This window comes from Mirounga angustirostris, unplaced genomic scaffold (genome assembly GCF_029215605.1).
Source record: "Mirounga angustirostris isolate CCGP_5_RB_7025 unplaced genomic scaffold, mMirAng1.0.hap1 SCAF_7, whole genome shotgun sequence".
NCBI classification, from domain to species: Eukaryota; Metazoa; Chordata; class Mammalia; order Carnivora; family Phocidae; genus Mirounga; species Mirounga angustirostris.
In genome coordinates, this window is record NW_026991715.1 from 17,605,635 (window position 1) to 17,630,084 (window position 24,450).

Sequence of the window (24,450 nt, forward strand, 5' to 3'; positions counted from 1 at the left end):
GTACAAGTTGTATCCTCAAAATATGAAACACATGGACAAAGGAATAAAGGAAATCTATCAACCTATCATCAACTCACCACTAAATTACAGTGAATGAGGTATGATATCTAGAAAGCCATGCTTAAAAATTTGAGGAAGGATTAAAAGTTAATGCCAACAGAGAGCTCCAGGGTCACACCCTGCAAGGAATACAGAATGTACAGAATTATTCCAGAAAGTATGCAAAAGAACTAAGCCGCAATTAAACAAGAGAAAGAAAAATCAAAACCAGCCATAACAGACTTGGGATTGAACAGATGTAATACCAATCTGTTATAATATCTAAGATGTCCAGTTTTAACCCCTACCAAAAAATACATGACAACAACAGTAAAGTATGCTTCACCACACACAGAAAAAGGCATCCGATGTAAATGTTGAAGGGAACCAGATTTTGTATTTCGGGAATAAGTATTTCTAAATAAGCTATTTTAAACATTTTCAAAGAACTATAGAACAAAGTTACAATGATGTCTCAAATAGAGACTATCAATAATGAAATTGTAATTATAGAAAAAATTCTGTGTGTGATACATTAAGCATTGGAATTAAAAAGTTACTAGAGAGATTCAGATGGATTTGGGCTGGCAAAAGAAAAAGACTCTTCTGTCTGAAGAACAGGGAAAAAAATAAAAAAGGAAAGAAAAAGAAACAGTGCTTCAAGGACTAATGGAACACCATGAGATTTACCAAGAAATGTGTAATGGAAGTCCCAAAAGAAGGGAGGAAGGGCAAAAAAAAAAAAAAAAAAAATGCATTTTAATAAATAATGGCATAAACTTCCCTACTTTCATGAAAAATATTAATCTGTATGCAAGATCTTAATTTACTCTAGGTAGAACAAATTTAAAGAGATTTTAGGTCATAGTTAGATTAAGAAAAGTTGAAGAGAAAATCTTGAAAACAGCAAGTAAAAAAGATTTATTATATGCAAGTGGTCCTCAATCAGATTAACAGCTGACTTCTCATCAAAAACCAAAAAGACATTTCTGCAAGAAGACATCCAAATGGCCAACAGACACATGAAAAAGTGCTCAATATCGCTCGGCATCAGGGAAATCCAAATCAAAACCTCAATGAGATACCACCTCACACCCGTCAGAATGGCTAAAATTAACAAGGCAGGAAACGACAGATGTTGGCAAGAATGCGGAGAAAGGGGAACCCTCCTACACTGTTGGTGGGAATGCAAGCTGGTGCAGCCGCTCTGGAAACAGTATGGAGGTTCCTCAAAAAGTTGAAAATAGAGCTACCCTACGATCCAGCAATTGCACTACTGGGTATTTACCCCAAAGATACAAATGTAGTGATCCGAAGGGGCACGTGCACCCCAATGTTTATAGCAGCAATGTCCACAATAGCCAAACTGTGGAAAGAGCCAAGATGTCCATCAACAGATGAATGGATAAAGAAGGTGTGGTGTATATACACACACACACACACACACACATACACACAATGGAATATTTTGCAGCCATCAAATAAATGAAATCTTGCCATTTTCAAAGACATGGATGGAACTAGAGGGTATTATGCTAAGTGAAATAAGTCAATCAAAGAAAGACAAGTATCATATGATCTCACTGATATGAGGAATTTGAGAAAAAGAGAGAGGATCATAGGGGAAGGGAGGGAAAAATGAAACACGAGAAAACCGGAGAGGGAGACAAACCATAAGAGACTCTTAATCTCAGGAAACAAACTGAGGGTTGCTGGAGTGGGGGGTGGGGTGGGAGGGATGGGGTGGCTGGGTGATGGACACTGGGGAGGGTATGTGCTATGGTGAGCGCTGTGAATTGTGTAAGACTGATGAATCAGAGACCTGTACCCCTGAAACAAACAATACATTATATGTTAAAAAACAAACATAGAAGCCAGATGACATCAGTCAGAAGACATCTCTAAAGAGTAGATAAAAAGGCTGTCAACCAAGAACTCTCTATCAGCTAAACTATCCTTTAAATACAATGTAGAAATTAAAATAGTTACAAAAAATATCACTAGGCAGACTTGCCTTATAAAAATACCTAAGGAAATTCTTAAAGCTGAAAGAAAAGGATACTGGATAGCAACTTGAATCCACATGAAGAAATAAAGAGTACGAATAAACCTAACTACATAAATATTATGATAGAATATAAGTAAATATGTTTGTAACTCTTCACCTTTGTATAGTTTGAAAGGCAACTACATAAAGCAGTAGTTATAAAACTAAGCTGTGTGGCTACAACATATAAAGTCGTAATTCATAGGGCAGTAATATTATGGGGGGGATAAGACAGCAGCGGCTTTTTCTCAAGCCATGTTTTTATAGAATACTGACATAAATTGGAATTAATTTGAATTTAGACATTAATTGCTTACATAATAGTAAATGAAAGTGCACGTGGTCCCTGAATTACAATGGTGTGAAAGCAATACATATGCAGTAGAAACTTCACACTGAATTCTGAATTTTAGTCTTTCTCCAGTCTAGTATTTTGTGGTATGATCCTCTTTCATAATGTTGGGAAGCAGCAATGAGCTGTAACTTCCAGTCAGCCCTGCAGTCATGAGGGTCAACAGCCAACACACTTAAAACCATTCTGTAGGGCGCCTGGGTGGCTCAGTCGTTAAGCGTCTGCCTACGGCTCAGGTCATGATCCCAAGGTCCTGGGATCGAGTCCCACATCGGGCTCCCTGTTTGCCAGGAAGCCTGCTTCTCCCTCTCCCACTCCCCCTGCTTGTGTTCCTGCTCTCGCTATCTCTCTGTCAAATAAATAAATAAAATCTTTAAAAAAAAAAAAACAAAAAAAACCATTCTGTACACATACAATCATTCAGTTTTCTACTTTCAGTATAGTATTCAATAAACTGCCAGAGATATTCAACACTTTATTATAAAATAGGCTTTGTGTTACATGCTTTTGCCCAACTGTAGGCTAATCTAACTATTCTGAGCATGTTTAAGCTAAACTATATTAAGCAATGATGTCTGGTCCATTAGCTGTATTAAGTACATTTCCAATTTAGGATCTTTTCAACTTAAAAGGGGGCTGTGTCCCAATAAGCCTCTTTTAAATAGAGGAAGATCTATACACAGTACTCCAGCAAAGGTAAAGAATAAGCAATTTAAGTTAGACTATAATTCTGTAGTAGAATGATGTGTTAACCACATTACTATAATGTCTTCACAGATTCACCATATAAATATATATATATATATAAATTTTGACATCAAAAACATAAAAGTTGAACAGTATATGAGTGGAAACTGTATAAATGAATGAAGATAAGATCTAGAGTCAGACACACAAAGGGAGACAGAGCAAATCACCATGGAAAACCACCTTTCTCCAAGGGAAGACAGAAACAGTGGGAATAAGAAACCAAGGAGGTACAAAACAACTAGAAAGCAATAGTAAGTCCTTACATATTAATAATTCCTCTCAATATAAATGAATTTAATTCACTAATCAAAAGGCAGTAGGTGGCTGAATGGATAAAAAAGAAAAAGACCCAACTATATATTGCCTTTTAGAAACTCATTTTATGTATAAAGCACACACAGACTCAATCTGAAGGGATGGAAGATGATATTCCCCAAGAAAGCAGGCATTAGCTCTACTTACATCAGACAAAGTAGATATGAAGACATGATAATAAATGGGATCAATGCATCCAAAAGATACCATAATTGTAAATATATTTATTCCCAACACTGGAGCACCAAGATCCATAACAAAGTAACAGTAGAGGATTTCAGTACCCCATTGCCCACAATGGAGCCAGTCAGAAAACCAACAAGGAAATAATGGAATTGAACTATGCTTTAAACCAAATTGACTTAACAGCCATATACAGAACATTCCATCCAACAGTGGCAGAATCCACATTCCTATAAAGTGAACACGGAACGTTTTTCAAGACAGAACATAGGATAGGGCACAAAACACCTGTCATGAAATTTAAAACTGAAATCCTACCACCTATCTTTGCAACAACAAGAGGAAAGCTGGATGATATACAAATATGGAGAAACAAAGAATCAGTTATGAGCAACCAATGCGTCAAAGAAAAAGTCAAAAGAGAAAAAAATTACTTCCAAATAAAAATATAAACACAATATATCATATCTTATGGGATGCAGCAAAAGCAGTTCCGAAAGGAAAGCTTATTGTGATAAATGCATGCACTAAGATATTACAGATCTCAAGTACATAACCTCACTTTGTATACCAACTGTAAAAAGAGAACAAATTAAGCCCTAAGGTAGCAGAAAAATGGAAATAAGATCAGAGCATAAATAAATGAAATAGAGAACACACACAGTAACTTGATCCATTTTGGTTTTTCAAGAAGATAAAATTGGCAAACCTTTAGCCAGACTAAGAAGACTCAAATCAGAAATTAAAAAGCAGACATTACAATTGATACAAAAATACTTGTATTTTTTATTTTATTTATTTATTTATTAAAAATAATTGTTCACAATAGTCTCTTATGGTCCTAACAAATTAGATGACCTAGAAGAAATGAATAAATTTCAAGAAACATAAAAGCTACCAAGACTGCTACCAAGAAATAGAAGTTCTGTATAGACCAGTAACGAGCAAGATTGAATCAGTGGTCAAAAACTTCCCAAAACAGAACATCACAGGATCAGATGGCTTCACTTGTGAATTCTACCAAACATCAAAAGAAAAATTAACACTGATCCATCTCAAACTCTTCCAAAGAATTAAGGATGAGGAAGTACTTACAAACTCCTTTCATAAAGCCAGCATTACCCTGATACTAGATAAGGGCACTAGAAGAAAACTACAGACCAATATTCCTAGTGAATATAGATGAAAAATTCTGAACAAAATATTAGCAAACCAAATTCAAAAACATATAAGAAGGATTATATACAAGACCAAGTAAAATTTATCCCTTTGTTGCAAGGGTATTTCAACATACACAAATTCATGTAATATATTAATAAAATGAAAGATAAAAATCCTATGATCATTTCAATAGCTACAGAAAAAAATTGGCTGTATACAGTTTTTATTCATTAATTTTAGAGTGAGCGAGCAGGGGGAGGAGCAAAAGGAGAGAGAGAATCCTCAAGAAGATTCCTGCTGAGCACAGAGCCCAACATGGGGCTCGATCCCGGGACCCTGAGATCATGACCTGAACAGAAATCCAGAGTCTGTGCCTTAACTGACTGAGGCACCCATGTGCCCCTACTTCATCTTTGAATGATAAAAACCCTCAGCATATGGGATACAGAAGGAATATACATCAATATAATAAAGGCCATATGTAAGACTCCCACAGCTAACATTATACACAATGGAAAAATACTGAAAACGTTACCTCTAAAATCAGGAATAAGACAAGGATGCTCCCTGTCACTACTTTTATTCAGTATAGTACTGGAAGCTCTAGCTAGAGCCACTGAGCAAGACAAAGAAACAAAATGCATACAAATCAGGAAGGAGGAATTAAAACTCACTATTTGCAGATGATGTGATTCTGTATATTGAAAACCCGGAAGACTCAACCAAATCAACTGTTGGAACTAAACATACATAAAGCAGTTTTATTTCTATATACTAAGGATGAAACATCTAAAGAAGAAATAAAAACTATTCCATTCACAATAGAATCAAAAACAACAAATACTTAGAAGTAAATTTAACCAAAAAAGTGAAAAGATCCGTTCAATGTATACTGTTAAGATTTCACCGAAAGAAACTGAAGACATAAGAACACAACTTGTGTTCATGGATAGGAAGAACTACTACTGTTAAAATGTCCATAATACCCACAACCATCTATATAGATTTAACACAGTCTGCATCAAAATACCAAGGGCATTCTATTTCTGTATAAAGCAATCCTAAAATTTGTACAGAAGCCCAGAAGTCCCCAAATAACCAAAACAATCTTGAGGAAAAAGCTGGAGATAACACACTTTCTGAATTCAAACTATATTACAAAGCTACATTATAAAACAGTATGGTACTTGCACAAAAACAGACACACAGACCAAAGAGGCTATAGTTAACCTCCTGCTTATGTGGTGAACTAATACTTGACAAGGGAACCAAGAGCACCCAATGGGGAGTCAACAAACGGTGTTAGGAAAACCAGATAAGCACATGCAGAGCATTGTATTTGGACCCCATCTTACAGCACTCACAAAAATTAACTGGATATCAATATAAGATTTAAACACGAGACCTGGTACTACAAAGCTCCTACAAGAAAATGTAGGGAAGCTGTTCCTTGACATTGGTCTTGGCAATAAGTTTTTGGATAGTACATAAAACACCAACAATAAAAGCAAAAACTGACAAATGAGACTATATCAAATAAAACCTTTTGCACAACATGAGTACCAAATAAAATGAAAAGGCAAGCTAGAGAATAGTAGGAAATTCTTGCAAGCCACATATCAGAAAGAGGGTTAATACATGAAATATGTAAAGATCTCATACAATTCAATAACAAAAGAATGAGATTTAGAAATCGGCATACGAACTAAATGGACATTTTCCCAAAGACCTCCAAATGAACAACAGACACCTGAAAACAGGCTCAACATCACTAATTATCAGGGAAATGCAAATCAAAACCATACTGAGTTGTCACGTCACACCTGTTAGTATGGTTATCGAGAAGACGTGAGATAACAAGTGCTAGTGCGGATGTGGAGAGAAAGGAACAGCTGCGCACCACTGGTGTATACCAACGTCAGTTGGTGCAGCCACGAGAAAAACAGTATGGAGTCTCCTCAGAAACTTAAAAACAGAACTACCATAGGATCCAGAATTCCATTTCTGGGTATTTAGCTTTCCAAAGAAAATACTAACTTGAAAAGTTAAAAGGACCTCCATGCAGCATTGTTTACAGTAACCAAGACAGGGAAATAACCAAAGTGTCCATCAATAGATGAAGGAATTAAAAAAAATGTTTATGTGTATGTGTGTGTATATATATATATATATATATATATATATATATATATATATATATATATATATATATAATGGGGTATTATTCAGCCATGAGAAGGGAAAACATTCTGCCATGTCCAACAACATAGATGGGCCTTGAGCACATTTTTCTAAGTGAAATAAGTCAGAGAAAAATAAGCACTGTATGGTGTCACTTATATGTGGAATTTTGAAAAGTGAAACTCGTTAAAACAGAATGAATGATGGTTACTAGGAGGTGAGGGGTAGAGAGACAGGATACATGTTTAAAGTAAAAACTTGGGACGAGTAATAAATAAGCCCAAGAGACCTAATGCACACTATAATGCATATAGGCAACAATATTATACTCCAATCATCAAACTTTCTAAGAAACTATGACTTAATTATTCCTAATACTAAAAAGAAAGAATATGTGAGAGCTACTAATTATCTTTACAATGGTAATCATTACAATATATAAATGTATCAAATTAACACGTTGCATACTTTAAATGTATGCAGTGTTACATGTCAAATATATTTCAATTAAAAACACCCTTATAAAACAAAAAACAAAAATATAGTAAAAGAAACAAGGGTATTTAAAAGATGCAGTATAAAAGGTCTAACACAGATTTTGAATCACTAACTAAAGGAACAGAAAAGACCTAAGATATAAAATAAATAGTAAAATAGCAGATGTAAATCCTTTATTATCAATAATATACAGAAATAACCAAAAGAGTCTTGGAAAATAAAGTTGGAAAACACGCTTTCTGATTTCACAACTTATTACAAAGCTACAGTAATCAAGACAGTGTGGTAGTGACAGAAAGATAGTGATATACATCAATGTAATAAAAGTAAGATTTCAGAAATAAACTCATATTTATCAGTGATTTTCAACCCATGTGCCTAGGAAGTTCAGTGTAGAAGGAATGATCTTTTCAACCAACAGTACTGAGGCAACTGGATATCCACATGCATAGACTGAATCTGGGCCTCTACCTCACACTATACACAAAACAACACTCAAAATAGATCATATGTTTTAATTTAAGAACTAAAACTATCGAGCCCCTTAAAGAAAAAATAGGAATAAATCTTAATGACCTTGTATTATGCCATAATTTTTTAGATATGACACCAAAAGTACATGCTGCGGAAGAAAAAAAGACGCACACCAAAATTTAAAACTTTTCTGCTTCAAAGGATACCATCAGGAAAATGAAAACAGCCCTTAGAATGGGAGAAAATATTTTCAAATCACATATTTGATAAGGGACTGGCGTCCAGAATATATAAAAAATTTTAAAGTCAGCCATAAAAAGACAAATACTCCGATTAGAAAATGAACAAGGGATTTAAATAGACACTCCTCCAAAGCATGCATACAAATGGTCAGTAAAACACATGAAATTATGCTGAACACTACTGGTCATCAAGAAAATGCAAACCAAATCTACATGGAGATGCCACATCGCACCCACTAGGATGTTTAAAGATTTTTTTTTTTTTTCATTTTTATTTATTCATGAGAAACAGAGAGAGAGAGAGGCAGAGGGAGAAGCAGGCTCCCAAGGAGCAGGGAGCCCCTTGCGGGACTCGATCCCAGGACCCTGGGATCATAACCTGAGCCAAAGGCAGATGCTTAACCATCTGAGCCACCCAGGTGCCCCCCACTAGGATGTTTAAAATCAAAAGGTGTGATAAGTGGTGATGAGGATGTTCAGAATTTGGACACCTCATATATTGCAAGCTAGTGAGAATGTAAAATGGTACACTTTGTAAAACCTTTTGGCAATTTCTCAAAGTGTGACACATACATTTACCTTATGACCCAGCAATTCCATCCTAAAAGGTATATATGCAAAAAAAAATGAAAAATGCCCACTTGTACATGAATCTTCATAGAAATATTATTCATAATACCCTAAAAGTAGAAATAGCGGGTGCCTGGGTGGCTCAGATGGTTAAGCGTCTGCCTTTGGCTCAGGTCATGATCCCAGGGTCCTGGGATCGAGTCCCTCATTGGGCTCCCTGCTCAGCGGGGAGCCTGCTTCTCCCTCTGCCTCTGCCTCTCTCTCTCTCTCTCTCTGACTCTCATGAATAAATAAATAAAACATTAAAAAAAAAAAAAGTAGAAATAGCCTAAATGTTCAACTGATGAATGGATAGACAAAATACATTGTATCCATACACTGGTGAGTGTGGGCAGATCCATAGAGATAGGAAGTGATTAGTGACTGCCTGGGTAGGTTCAGAAGGGGGTGAGATGGGAGGTCAGTGGTGTGGGAATGTGGAGTGACTGCTAATATGTACAGGGATTTTTTTCATGGGATGATGAACATGTTCTACAATTACATTGTAGTGAGGATTGTATAAATCTTTAAATATAAAAATGAATAAAAGAATGAATGAAAGAGGCTTTTCTTCTCAGTTCAGTAATGAGATTCATCTTTCCTATCTTCAGGCTAGAGATGGTAAAGGCTAGCCCAAAGTCGCTACACATGATGTTTTGTAGTTGCCTTATTAATGCACCTCTGCAAATAATCATCTTGTAAGTAAATATTCATTAAATTATCCAGTTTTTATAGCACCCTCAATTGTTCTATTGTATACCCAAATGATACACAATAAGCTGATCTATGAAGGGAAGGGAAGAATAACACAAGATTGTATTCACAGTGTTAGTTCTCAGAAAGGCCTTGCCTGCTTGGTCCTAAGACACAAAAGGGTATTTTACTGAGTTTGTTTAAACTACATAAAGCAAAACGTATTTATCAATCAGTTTGTAGATTTAATTGTATCACACTTCATTATGATTCATATTGTCTCACATCTATTACTTGGAAGAAATTCTGACTTGCTTTTTTTTCCCCCCAAGGAGGTATATTTTGGTACTATGTAAGAACTAGAAAATTCTTTTGTTATGTAATCAGAACTTGATCTTGAACATTATTGCTAGTGTAGCCTATTTAAAGAATATAAAGATATGTTACCTTACTAGTACTGATACATGGTATAGACAATAAAGAAATAAAGGAAAACCCACACTCCCCCAAAGAGAGAGAGTGATTTATTAGGATTTAACAATTACTGTTTGTCAACAATAGCCAGAGACATTGTCTACATATCCTACTGACCAATCTCTTTTGTGTGGCCATTAGATTATTTTCCCTCTATGGGAATCAAGCTTTTAAATGCCAGATCAGGGCCAAGATTAATTGTTCACAGAGCTATTGACAGTTCAAAATATATGACCCTCCCAGTACCCTTAGATAATGTTGTCTCTTTACAAATCATCCGAAGGGATAAAACTTTCCTGGTGGATTAAATGATAATTCATGAGACATATTCCTGAGCATAATAATCCCATCCATACTAGCTGGAAAACTCAAAGGGATAATAAAAAATTTGCTCCCCATTTGGGCCAGCAATGTTAATAATAAATTCCATTCCCTCAGAGTATAACAAAAAGGTTTATATTTATTAGCCAAAGTCATTATATTAAAAAATAGAATAGCACTGATTTCTTTCAGCCCACAAGTGGGGACATCTATGCCATTGTTAAGACACTCCATGATTTATCTGGATTAACATCACAGGTGTAGTGGAATAATCTATATCTAAAAGAAAATTCATCCAGGCTAGGTCCAGCAACATACATATTGCTTGCATTGGGAAAAAGTCAGAGCATGGTTCTGGAAAGCCTTCAATATCCTTCTTATGATCATTTTAGTTATACTTTTTGTTTTACAGTTGTCCAGGTATTTTGTCCACAGTACTAAATTCTTCTTTCCATTCAAGGTCCTGACAGGTGACTCAGACTTCCGGTCAATCAACATTGAAACTGAAACTGAGACCTAACCAAGTGAAACTTTATCTTCAAATAATTTGTAAGAACAGCCCTTAAAGTGCTCTCTGGTAGACTGAGCACTGAAAATAAAAGAAGTTCCCACATTGCCAGGAAGTGGCTGATTGTTTTATAACCATGGTAAAAAGTAGCCATCAGAACCAGTTTTAGCCTGATTAAACAATAAATGACAGCTCTCTACAGCCTTGGGAACAAGCATTATGAGAACTGGATTTTAACAATAAATGACAGCTCTCTACAGCCTTGGGAACAAGCATTAGGAGAACTGGATTTTAACAATAAATGACAGCTCTCTACAGCCTTGGGAACAAGCATTAGGAGAACTGGATTTTAACAGCTAACCTTATTCCAGTGCATAAACCATTGGAAGTTCTTGCAATCAAAAAAGGCTCCTTACTTCTAATTTTAGCCAATCAAAAAAGAATTCACTCCAGTGAACAGCCACCTTCATGAGCATGTGACAAAGGAAGGACTCTGCTCTCAGAAAAGGTCCAGTGCTTGGGGTTTAATGATCTATGATTATTACCTTAAAATTATTATTTCTTACTTCGAATGTGTGTTTTATAAATGAAGTCCAATGGATCAATGAAGCCTAAGTTAGCTTGGATCCTTGGTTCATGTGCAATCTCACTGCTCAACACCATTCTGCATTCTTAGGGGAAAGGGTTGCTGAGAACCTTCCTACCCCCACTCAGCCACCACTGCCAACCTCTGCTTCCCTAATGAGGGCCTGGAACTGATATGAGGTGGGTCCAAATACCAGGCCTAATCCTGTAAGGGTCTATATTTACTCTCTCCAAGAAAATGTGACATTTTATGGCAAAACAAAAATGCCATGACAGATCACTAGACACACCATGGAAGAAAGGAAAATGGGGTTCTCCCCTTGCTTTTTTGGGGGGGAAGAGGATCTTGCATTTTTATTTTGTATTGGGACTTTCAAATTATGGAGCTGGTTCTGTTCCAGTGAACACATTTCTCAATGCCAACCAATCAAGAGCCCCATGCTTCTACAAGTGACATCAACTCTCTCATGTCAATGAAAGCCAGCCAATCAATCCCTGACCACTGTGCTCCTTAAAGTCCCTGTATAAAATCAGCGGTCTGCTCATCTGGGAGTGATTGTACCTGATGAACATAACTTCTTACTTAAGTTTCCAAAAACAATTCAATTTGGTGCACTTGCTGTTGTGTTAATTATTTCCAATATCATGTGATGGTCCCCAATTGGTCCCCAGCCAACATTTGGCTATGTCAGAGACCTGGTATGTTTCTAGTTCTTTGGATACTGAAAAGAATGTTTTGAAAGAGAGGGTTGTATTTAGAATTGATAAGATGTGCTAAGAAATAGCATTGATCCTGTTCTCAAAATAAAATTTTCCCTATATTCCAGGAAAGAACTTCATTGCTGACTAAGAATTGGGCTTTCATAACTTAATCATTTTAGGCTCAGAAGGGAAACTAAGAAAAACTTTTCCAACCTGATTATATCTACGTAATGGCCACATAGCAATTGTTTAATAAATATTCAATTGAATAAATTTATTCATCAAGGATACATTAATGAATAATTGAACATTCCTCTCAACTTCTAGCTGAAATCGCATTCAAAATGGAAGCAAATGCAATGCAAAGTCTAGAAAATTGAACAAATCATAGCACTGTGGTACAAGCAAAATGAAAATGTGCTGGAAGTTCCTAAATACATTATGTCATGAAGCTTCTATACCAAATAGGAAATATCATAAACGTGCATACATACAAGAAAGCTGAGCAATAGGGCTTACTAGAAATTTAAGACAAAGTCAAGAGGCAAACACGACTGTGGCCCAAATCTAATGTCTACCTTGTTTTATCTGCCTGAGCTTACTGATTTAGGTGACCAAAAAGGGTCTGGAAATGTATTTTCACATGTATGCTATGCATTGAAAATGCTTTATATATAATGGTTTGGGGGAAAATAATAAAGCAAACTTTTACATGATTTTGTATAGAAAGCCAACTCCTATTTACTTATTGACTCCTCCCATAATATGAAGATAAGTAAATTGGTAATATATATGAAAATTTATTTTGCCCTACCATTAATATAAAAAACATTGAGATATTTATTATACCCAAATTATGACAAGAATTCATTAGTTTCTACTTTATTTAATTATTAACCAAATTCTCAGTTTGATATAAAATTCAAGAATCTATCTCCAATAAAACTAGTCAGAATGGTATTAACTCTGTGGTGGTATTTTATTGCTATTTCTCATCTAGTATTTCCAGTAATGAACTTGATTGACTATAAGACATTATGACTGTTGTAATGCAGTCTGTTAGTTTAACAGGTTTACAGTCACTGGCATTTATTTTTCCTAGTAGGGGGAGTGTTTCAGCACATCATAAAGTACAAATAAATGAAATGATAGAATTATAGATTCTTCTGTTGTTTTGCAACTCTTTTGTTTTGCTGTGCTTTGATTTCTTTTATGGTTTAGTGAAATAAACAGAAAAGAAGAAAGCTGAGGAAGGGGATTATCAGGTAGCAAAAGGTGAAAGGACCTAAGTCTTTATCTAGTACCACGTGTAGTCAAGTTGTGTCTTATGTGGTTGTTCTAGTACTTTATCACCCTCCTCATTGAATCCAGGCTTCTAGTTTTCAGGGCTTTATATCACTGATCATGTATTAGTATCATTTTATCGTACATATGCATCTAAGTAGATGTCCTAGCTTTAGGAGTACATTTTAATCTACTCTTCTAAAAATTAAAAAATAGAAATTTGTAGGATATAGAAGTAAATAAATGAATAGGAAAATAACTGACAAGTGATAATGGAAAGGGAACTTTTTACTGCAAAAATAAAAAATAATATGAATACAGGGCAAACAATCTTTTTATCACATAAAATGGGAGTATTGGGACACCTGGGTGGCTCAATCAGTTAAGTATCTGCCTTAGGCTCAGGTCATGATCCCAGGGTCCTGGGATTGAGTCCTGCATTGGACTCCTTGCTCTGCAAGGAACCTGCTTCTCCCTCTGCCTGTCGCTCCCCCTGCTTGTGCTCTCTCCCTCACAAATAAATAAATAAAATCTTTAAAAATAAAAAAATAAAAGTATTTCTAATGTAAGAAATGTTTGTTTAAAACATTATGCTAAAAATAATAAAAACATTATCTTATATCTTCTCTATGTTTCTTTTATTCTAATGTATAATGTTGATTTGTCTGAAATAAACATGGAGCACTTTTATTCTTCCTCCATGAAATCAAACAAAATATGCACCTGAGCAATTATGTCTGGTGAAGGAGAGTACTTTCCAAGATAATTATGTACATCAAGAATGATGAAAATATACAAATCACTGACTTTAGGACAATTAAAATTTCTCAATGTGAGTTTTAAAAATTTATACTTTACACAGAAAGGCAGAAAATACAGGGAACCTTCCCATGAATTTCCATATGCTTGAAAATAAGAAATATGGTTACTAATAAACCTCGGGTAAAACAAAGTATCACAATGGAAAGTATAAAATAATTAGTATAAAATAATTTATACTCAATGAAAAATACCACATAAAGAAAATGTATAGGGTGAAGTTGTACTTAAGAAGAAAAATGAACATATTAGAAGAAAAAAGGCTAAAAACATAGAATAGAAAGTATCAGAAAGGCCTGAAATTGATTCTTTGTAAAAACTAATAAAAATGACAACCAGTGAGATTGATCAAAAAAAACAAAGAGCACAAATAATCAAAAACAATAGTTAGAAAGGGGAGAAGACTATAGATCCTACAGGCATTGAAAGATCATAAGAAGATATTGTAGTATTTTTGGCAATGGCTTTAAAAATATAGATGATATGACAAAAATTCCTAGAAAAATACAAACTACCAACACCCACAGAAGAAATAGAAACTCTGCATAGCTCTACAGTGATTAAAGAAATTAAATCAATAATTGCTTTACTTCACACAAAGTAAACACGGTATCACAAGTCAATTTTACCAAACTTATAACAAGTACATCACAAAATAATAGGACAAATCTCAAAGTCAATGAATGCCTAAAACACCACACATTAACTTTATCCTGGTAAATTCCAGTTCTATTGAGTTCTCTTATCAGTATCCCATACATGTCATTATCCATACGGGAACAGTGGTTGTTTAAGCCAGGAAGAGAGATGTGGGAAATATTGCTTGCCTATTTCCATGATGTTATCAGTATCCAATCTGCTGAGCAAAAATTGTGTGCTTCTGTCCTAGAAATCTAGCATCCTACTATGTCCTCAGTGCACCCACTCTTCCCAAGATTATCAATATTGTCATCTTCTAATCCCTCTTCTTCAAATAAACCTTTTGACATAGTAAGACCCTGACAGTAAGTAGAAACTCTGGATGAGATAGCATGAAATTGCTTGAATTGAGCTTCAAAATTCTGGAGAAAAATAATTTAAAAACTGAGTGTTATACTAAAAAATAAATATTTTATCTTTTACTACAAAAAAATTGTGATGCCATTTTTTAGTATGTTACTGAGAGTACTACTTGTAATTTAAAATGGGGTTTTATAAACACCAATGCAATCTCATATTATTTGTAAATGAAGGTTATCACTAGAGTACAGGCCCTCTCACCTATTAAAAAAATGCTTCTCTATAAGTGAAAAAAAAATGTTTATCTTGATCCTCTAAGTAACTTCAGAAAATCATCTAGGTAGAAAAACTTGTAGAGAGAAATTCTCAAAATGCTTGGACTTAGACCTGAGTGGTTTATCCTACCTTCACACTGAGGAAAAAATTTAAAAAAAAGTTCAGCGCAGTTATGAATCAACTTCAGCAGGGTAAATGGGCAGGCATTACCCTTGCAGGCTTAACAAAACTACTTGGGACCAGCAACCAAAGCTGAGAAAAGATGGACCAGTTTCAGTATACCATATTACCTATGGCATACATGATGTTCTATGAGATAGCATTTTTCACCTCCACAGAACTAGTTTGCTGGAAAAGTGTAAAGAGAATAACCAGCATGAGAGTGGGGCAGCAGGAAATGATGTTGATGAGTGTGGAATTCTTTCAGGTTAGTAATAGATTTCCATGTTTTCCCAGCCAATAGGGAGTGCCAGGGGCCATGACCAGAGAGCAGAGCTTTGTGGCTAACTTAATTAAAATCCCAGATATTTTAAACAATCAAGAGACAGAAATCAAGGTATAACACCAATGAAAATCATTATTGCAATGAAAGAGAAAAAAAGAAAAACTCAATATAAGAACTGGTTCTTTGAAAATACAAAATTGATAAACCTGTAGCAAGACTGATCAAAAAACGGATAGAACTTAACTAATATAAGAAATGAAAGAGAAGTTACAACCAATACTACATAAATAAAAGAATTATAAGAGATTACTATGAAAAGTTATATGCTAACAGATTGGACAACCTAGAAGAGATAAATACCTAGAAAGATACCATATTCCAAGACTGAACGAGGAAGGCATAAAAAATCCAAACAGACTGATTACAAGCAATATGTAGAATCAGTAATAAAAAACCTCCCAGCAAATAAACTTCCAGGATGATATAGTTTCTCAGGTAAATTCTACTGAACATTGACAGAAGAGTTAATACCAGTTTTGCTCAATGATTCCAAAAAACTATAAAAGAAAAGCTTATAAATTCAATCTATGAGGCCAACATTACCCTGATACCAAAACTATACAAACACATTACAAGAAAAGGAAGGAAGGAAGAAAGCAAGGGAGGAAGGGAGGGAGGGAGGGAAGAAGGATGGAAGAGAGAGACAGAGGGGGGAGGGAGAGAGGGGGAGAGAGAGAGAGAGGGAAAGAAGAAGAAGAAGAAGAAGAAAGAAGAAAGAAAGAAAGGAAAGAAAGGAGAGAAAGAAAGGAAAGAAAGAAAGAAAGGAAAGAAAGAAAGAAAGGAAAGAAAGAAAGAAAGGAAAGAAAGAAAGAAAGGAAAGAAAGAAAGAAAGGAAAGAAAGAAAGAAAGGAAAGAAAGAAAGAAAGGAAAGAAAGAAAGAAAAGAAAGAAAGAAAGAAAGAAAGAAAGAAGGAAAGAAAGAAAAGAAAGAAAGAAAGGAAAGAAAGGAAAGAAAGGAAAGAAAGGAAAGGAAAGGAAAGGAAAGGAAAGGAAAGAAAGAAAGAAAGAAAGAAACAAAGAAAGAAAGAAAGAAAAAGAAGAAAAAGAAAGGAGGGAAGGAAAGGAGGGAAGGAAAGGAAAGGAAAAAGGAAAGGAAATGACCGGTCAATATCCCTGATGAACCTAAATGAAAAAAAATGTAAACAAAATATTAGCAAACCAAATTCAACCAAATAAATAAGGATCATTCACCAATATCAGGTGGGATTTATTCTAGAGATTTAAGTATCTCTCAGTTTTCAGAAATCAACATGTTACACATTAACAAATATAAAAATCAATGTATCATCTCAATAAAGAATAACGTCTAACATAATTCAACATCTCTTCATGATAAAAACTCTCAACAAAGTGGGTGTAGAGGGAACATACCTCAACATAATAAAGACCATATAAGGCAAACCCACAGCTAATACCATACTAAATGGCGAAAAGCTCAAAGCTTTTTCTCTATGATAAGGAATAAGACAAGGATGTCCAGTCTCACCATTTTATTTGCCATAGTGCTGGAAGTGCTAGCCATAGCAATAAGAAAAAACAAAGAAGTAAAAGAAATCCATACTGGTAAGGAAAAATAAAACGGTCACTATTTGCAGATGACAGAAATCCTATATACAGAAAACCCTGAAGATTCCACCAAAAAACAAAAAAACCCTATTAGAATATATAATTTCAGTAAAGTTGCAGGACACAAATTTAATATATAAAAATCTGTTGAATTTCTATACTAATAATGAACTAGCACAAAGAGAAATTAAGAAAATCCCATTTACATTAATATCAAAAACAATAAAATACCTAGGAATAAATTTAACAAGGAGGTGAATGACTATACTCTGAAAACTATAGACATTGATGAGAGAAACTTAAGATACTAGTAAGTAGAAATACATACCATGTTGATGGACTAGAAGAATCAATATTGTTAAAATGGCCATACTACCCAAAGCAATCTACAGATTCAGTGTGATCCCTATCAAAATGCCAATGGTATTTTTCACAGAGCTACAGCAAATAATCCTAAAATTTGTAGGCAACCACAAAGGACCTCTAATGCCAAAGCAATCTAGAGAAAGAACAAAGCTGGATGTATCACAATCCCAAAATTAAAACTATACTACAAACCTAGAGTAATCAAAACAGTTATATTACTGGCACAAAAACAGGCAAATGGATCAATGGAAAAGAATAGAGAGCCTGGAAATAAACCCATGCTGATATGGTCTACCTATTGCAAAGGAGACATGAATATATAATGGGAAAAAAGGTCTCTTCCATAAATGATGTTGGGAACACTAAACACCAACATGCAAGAGAATGAAACTGGAGCGCTTTCTCATACCATATATAGAAATAAACTCAAAATGGATTAAAGACCTAAACATGAGACCTGTAACCATAAAAGCCCTAGAAGATAACATAGGCAGTAAAATCTTGGACATCGATCTTAGCAATATTTTTTTGGATCTGTCTCCTCAGGCAAGGGCAACAAAAGCAAAAATAAACTTTTGGGACTACATCAAATTAAAAAGCTTTTGCACAGCTAAGGAAAATTGTCACCAAAAATGCAGCCTTCTGAATGGGAGCAAATAATGTAACTGATAAGGGATTAACATCCAAAATATATAAAATAATTCATACAACCTGACACCAAAAAAAGCAATCTGACGAAAAACAACAGAGAACCTGAATAGACATTTTTTTTTCCCAAAGAAGACATATAGATGGTCAACAGATACATGAAAAGATGCTCAGCACCACTAATCATCAAGGAAATGCAAACTAAAACCACAATGAGATACCACCTCACACCAGTCAGACTGACTAGTATCATAAAGACAAGAAATAACAACTATTAGTGAGGATGAAGAATAAAGGTAACTCTCCTGGACTGCTGATGGGAATGTAGATTGGTGCAGCCACTATATAAAACAGTATGGATGTTTCTCAAAAATTAAAAAAGAGCACTACTATAAAATCTGTGGGTTCCAGTTCTGAATACTTCCACAAAGAAAATGAAAACACAAACTCAAAAAGATATATGCACTTCTGTTTCCTGCAGCATTATTTGCAATAGCCTAGATACAGACACAACCTAAGTGCCCATCAAGAGATGAACAGACACAGAAGATGTGGTGTGTATATACATGTCCATGAAATATTACTTAGCCATAACGAAGAATAAGATCTTGCCATTTGTGACAACATGAATGGGTTCTAAAGGGTATAATTTAAGTGAAAGAAGTCAAAAAAGACAAACACCATATCATTTCATTTATATGTAGAATCTAAAAAAGAAAACAAATGAACAGCAACAAAAAAGAAATAGACTCATAGGGGCGCCTGGGTGGCTCAGTTGGTTAAGCATCTGCCTTTGGCTCAGGTCATGATCCCAGGGTCCTGGGATGAAGCCCCATATCGAGCTCCCTGCTTCTCCGTCTCCCACTGCCCCTGCCTGTGTTCCCTCTCTCTCTGTCTCTTTCTGTGTCAAATAGATAAATAAAATCTTAAAAAAAAAAAAAAAAAGAAATAGACTCATAGATAACTGGTGGTTTCTGGGGTGGGGGGAGAGGAGGGTTAGGGGATAGGTGAAATAGGTTAATGGGAATGAGAATACAAACTTCTACTTATAAAATAAGTTATAGTAAGAGGGGCACCTGGATGGCTGAGTTGGTTAAGAATCTGCCTTCAGCTCAGGTCATGATCTCAGGGTCATGGAATCAAGCCCAGTTGGACTCCCTGCTCAGCAGGGAGTCTGCTTCTCCCTCTGCGTCTCCCCCCTGCTCATGCTCTCTCTTGTGAATAAAAAAAATCTAAAAAAAATATAATAAGTTACAGTAAGATTGTAATAACTTTGTATGGTAAGCATTTCTTGATGTATATAAATAAGTAGGATCACTAGTTTCTATACTTGAAACTAATACTGTCAACTATAACTCAATTAAAAATAAATACATAAATACATAAAAAGCATTTAATTAGAGTAAGATATAAGACTTTCTGGATCTAAAAGGCTTATTATTTTCAGTCAGCAATATATAGAATAAAGTATGTTCAGTGTTACAAGCTGGTTTAATGGTCTAAAAAACCAAATACAAACTATTTCAAAGTCAGATTAAAAAGATAAAAAAATGTAAATCAGAAGTAAAAATAATAAAAGGAAGAATATTGATCCATGATAACTAACATGATATTATAATGCACTGATGCACTAAGCACATACTTGGCCTGAACACTGGATAATTAATCTCTTGGATATGGATTAACTGGGTGTCTCATTCTTCAGCTTGTAGAAGTCATTCATTTTCCTAAGTTAATCTGAATGTTCCACTCTTCATTTGTCCTCTATTAGACATTAGGTATCCTTCTCGGGACAATACTACATTGATGAAGTAATTCATTCAGAGATGATGACGTCAATCCAGGATACAGTAGTACATAGATGGAGTAGTTCTGACTTTGGATGATAAATGAAATCACAGTGCTTTGGCCACGGGTAAAAACTTTTTCAGAGTATTTAGTGATGTTTCAATATGGAGAATTCTGCGTGCCCTGTCGATCTGTGCCTCATTCACCAACATGATCATATAAAATGCAAAGATTCAGGCTTCAATTCATACCTTCAATGTGGCTTCACTTACTCACAAAGAGAGCCACTGTTCTTAGAGCAGAATCCTCAGGACTGGGTGATAGAAAATCACATTCTTGAGGTTTTAACAACTATAGCTTTTGTTCCATTGATTTTCCTCCTCCCTATTGCCACCAAGAAGGACTGAGCACTTCTAAAAGCATTAGGATTTGTAAAGGCCTGATGACGATGAGGACGAAAGTCATAATAACTGCAAGAACCACAAGAACTTCTTAGCAATGGTACTGAATACTTACATGAATTATTTCATGAGCCCTTAAAACAATTATGATATCCATGTGTTATCCCCTTTGGAAAATGGATAAACTAAGGCTCTAAAATGTTAAAAAAAAAAAAAAAAAGCATGGCTTAAATCACACAGCTAGCAATTAGTGGAGGTTGAAAAGTAATAGTAATCAGAATTTGTGGATTTCAGACATTTAACTAGTAATAACAGAAGGAGTCTGCATTTCATAATGGGAGATAGAGGGACACTTTCCTTGTAATGCTCAATACACAACTATGCAAGTAGCTCTATTTTCTGTCTAAATACATTGCTGGTTTTAGCTAGATCTGCACTGAAGTTACTAGAGCGTACAAAGGTAATTGAGAAAAAAAAAAAAAAAAAACACCCAAGTTTCTCCATACATACCAGAAAATAATGCCTGGGTTTCTTGCAAATAATCCACTATGTCTGGATCACATGTTTGCAATTGTCTCATATCAAGCACATACCAAGCTATGCACTCACAGCACAGACATGGCCTCAGGCTTTCAAGGGCTTCCCAGGGTTGAAAAGTCCTTGGTCTCTCCTAGAGTGTATTTGTAAATGTTTTGGTTTATGTGCATAAACAAATACTCACTTACCCATCTGTTTGGTTTATCATTTATTATTCCCAGCACAAGAACCGTTTGGAAGTTGGACCAATATAAGCTAAGAATCATGTAGAGTCACCGTGGACCTATTTGAGTTCCAACCTCAATACAAAATCAGTAAGGGAGAAAATGAGAATTTGGCTTACAAACAACAATATATTTGGGACTCTGATCAGTGTGCTAGAGAAATGAATTATCACCACAGGAAAACCCAGCATTTTAAAAAGCATACTTCTTAGAATTTGCTAAAATTTAATGAGACTCACATTTATTGTACTGGATAATGCCACAGTTAGAGCTTATCATTTTAGGAATACTTCTGGCAGTATTCTGGGACATCTACCAAAGGAGTTCAATTATACAGGGATTAAACCAAACCACAAGGCAAGACATTTTGCTTGTTCTTAAAATTTGTTTGTGTTTTTTTCTTCTCAGTTTCCAGCTACATTGTACCTAGAAAATGTCCTTGACTTGGTTCAGTTTAAAAATCAAGGTATCTGGGAAAATAGCTCAAAATTTATTTAAATATTGGCTTTTTCTTTACTATTATTGGTATCTTCTTTCTTAAAGAAATACATTTTAATAAAATTGATTTTAAAGGAGTCACTTTTCTGAAGGAAAAAAATCAGTAACAGAAAAAGCCTGTGTTGAAACAAATTAAGAATACACATCCCTTGATAAGCACCAAGAAATGCAGGTAATTGTTGAATCGTTATAGTGTATGCCTGAAACTAATACTGTATGTTAACTAAACTTCAATAATAAAGAAATAAGTCAAGAAATAAGAATCCTGCATGACCCCAAACTCTAGGAGACAGGGGAAAAGCACTGTTGTCTCAATGACAAGAAAGGACAGTATTTACCCACATTATCTTGTTTCTTTTAACAATTCTGGGGAAATTAGAGTAGAAATGACCATTTCAAATGCAGTCATGTGTCCCACTAGGTTATCAACCCTATGTCTGTAAAACCCCAATGGGGTCTCAGAGTCCTTGTGGACAGAGTAGCTCACCAAGGAGGAGCCTTGAGGAGTAGATGAAGAAAGGGCTCAAGGGGAAGCAGAACTTAATAAAAACTGAAGTGAGTAGCATCAGAAAACGGAGCCCAATATACACTATGAAAATAGAAATTTCTCCTACAGAGAGGAGTCTATTTTAGTCACTTAACTCAGCAGCATATAACTGGGCTCACATGTTAAAAAAAAAAAAGGTAAGAGAAAGGGATAAAAGGTGAACAAGAAAGGAAGCAGACTAGCAACATTTAGAATGGAAAACCTTAAGTGGTAGAATTTTCCATCTTTGTATATGAAGAGAGATTTAAAAAGCCCTGCTGCTATTAAATGCCCCACAGCCTTAGTCTCAACAGAATCAAACAAAGCTAGAAGACCAGGCCTGCCTGAGGAGGAAAAGTGATGAAACAAGCCAACTGTGGATGAGTTGAATGTATTGCAGTCAGTTTTAGATTTCTGCACTAATTTTTCAACTAATCAAGAAATGCATGGTAAGTCATTACTACAGTTCTAAGATCATTTGTTTCATGATTAAAAATTAAAGCAATTCATACCAGTGTTGCTTAAGTAAAAAACACCAATACCCACTATCTCATCATGGTCATGTTTTCTGGGTAGCAAACACGAGTATCTTTGGTGGGCCATGACTTAAAAACATTCTGAGGAAGTGTTCCTGGTTTGGACCCACTTACAGTCTACAGGTATCAGAGACATAATTTCCACATGACAGTTACATTGACAACAGTACTTTTGAAAGTAAGCGAAAAGAGGGTTGGAAGAAGAGCCTAACAATGAATTCTAGGTTCTTTAATAAATCTTCATGAGTTCCTAACAAATTAAACAAATGTTTTATTATTTAGTTTCATGTAATTACAATACTCACCTAAATTGTACTTGAGAAATCTTCCCAAAATAAATAAAATAAAAATAGAAATGTTGAAAATAGGAACTATTTAAGATTTTTTTTTTTTTTTTTTTGCCACTGGCTAGATTCATCTTATCTACCCCCTCAGACCTGCCACTGAAAGACATATAGAAGATGCAAAATAACAATGGCACTGGAAACTATATTTATTACACTCAGTCTAACCATATGATAAAATTCTGAGAATTTTAACATGAGTGCTCAGAGGCTATTTTTAAATATAATTAGCAACTCTCTCAGGACCTGACCTTTTTAAAAGAGAAGCATGATCCAAAGGTAAGGAAATACTACAAACTTCATATATGCCCAAATATTTTAAACTTCTCAGTTTGCCAAAACGGATAGACAATTAAAACAAACAAATCTATCCCCACTTCTTTTCATGACATATGCCTTCTGAGGGAGTATCAACAAGTCTCTCCCTTCTCATACCTCTAGCATAACTTCTCTTCCTGTGCACATTTGCAGGAAGTTTAAGGAATCTGGCATCACCAGGAGAAAAGAAGATGAATAAGAGTGAAATTTTATCTTGAGAGGGGATGAATGTAAATTAGGATGGAATAAAAAGGAAGAACAATGAGAAAAAATATATTCTGGGTATTACACATTTTCTGAGCAAAGTATGATAGGTTCTTTCAAATTATTAAAAAAACACTTATCTTCTTATAGACACTGTAGTAGATAATGAAAAAAGGAGAACACTGTTCAGACCAGCAGATTCATTGTGCTGACAGAAGTGGGTGTGGAAATATAATTGAGTGATAAAGGCATGAGGCAGAGTGAGATTCAAGAGATTAATTAAACATGAAATAAATAGGGGATCAGAGTGGGAAAGTCTTTTGGCAAGAATTTTAAGGAAATCTGGATACTTTAAAAAGTAAGATGAAAATTATTCTAAAATAATGCCACCTATCTTACCTTTAGGCATTGAGATATACATGGATGTGCACACAAAAATGCCATCATTAGAAAGAACACAAGAAAAAGACATGAGCTC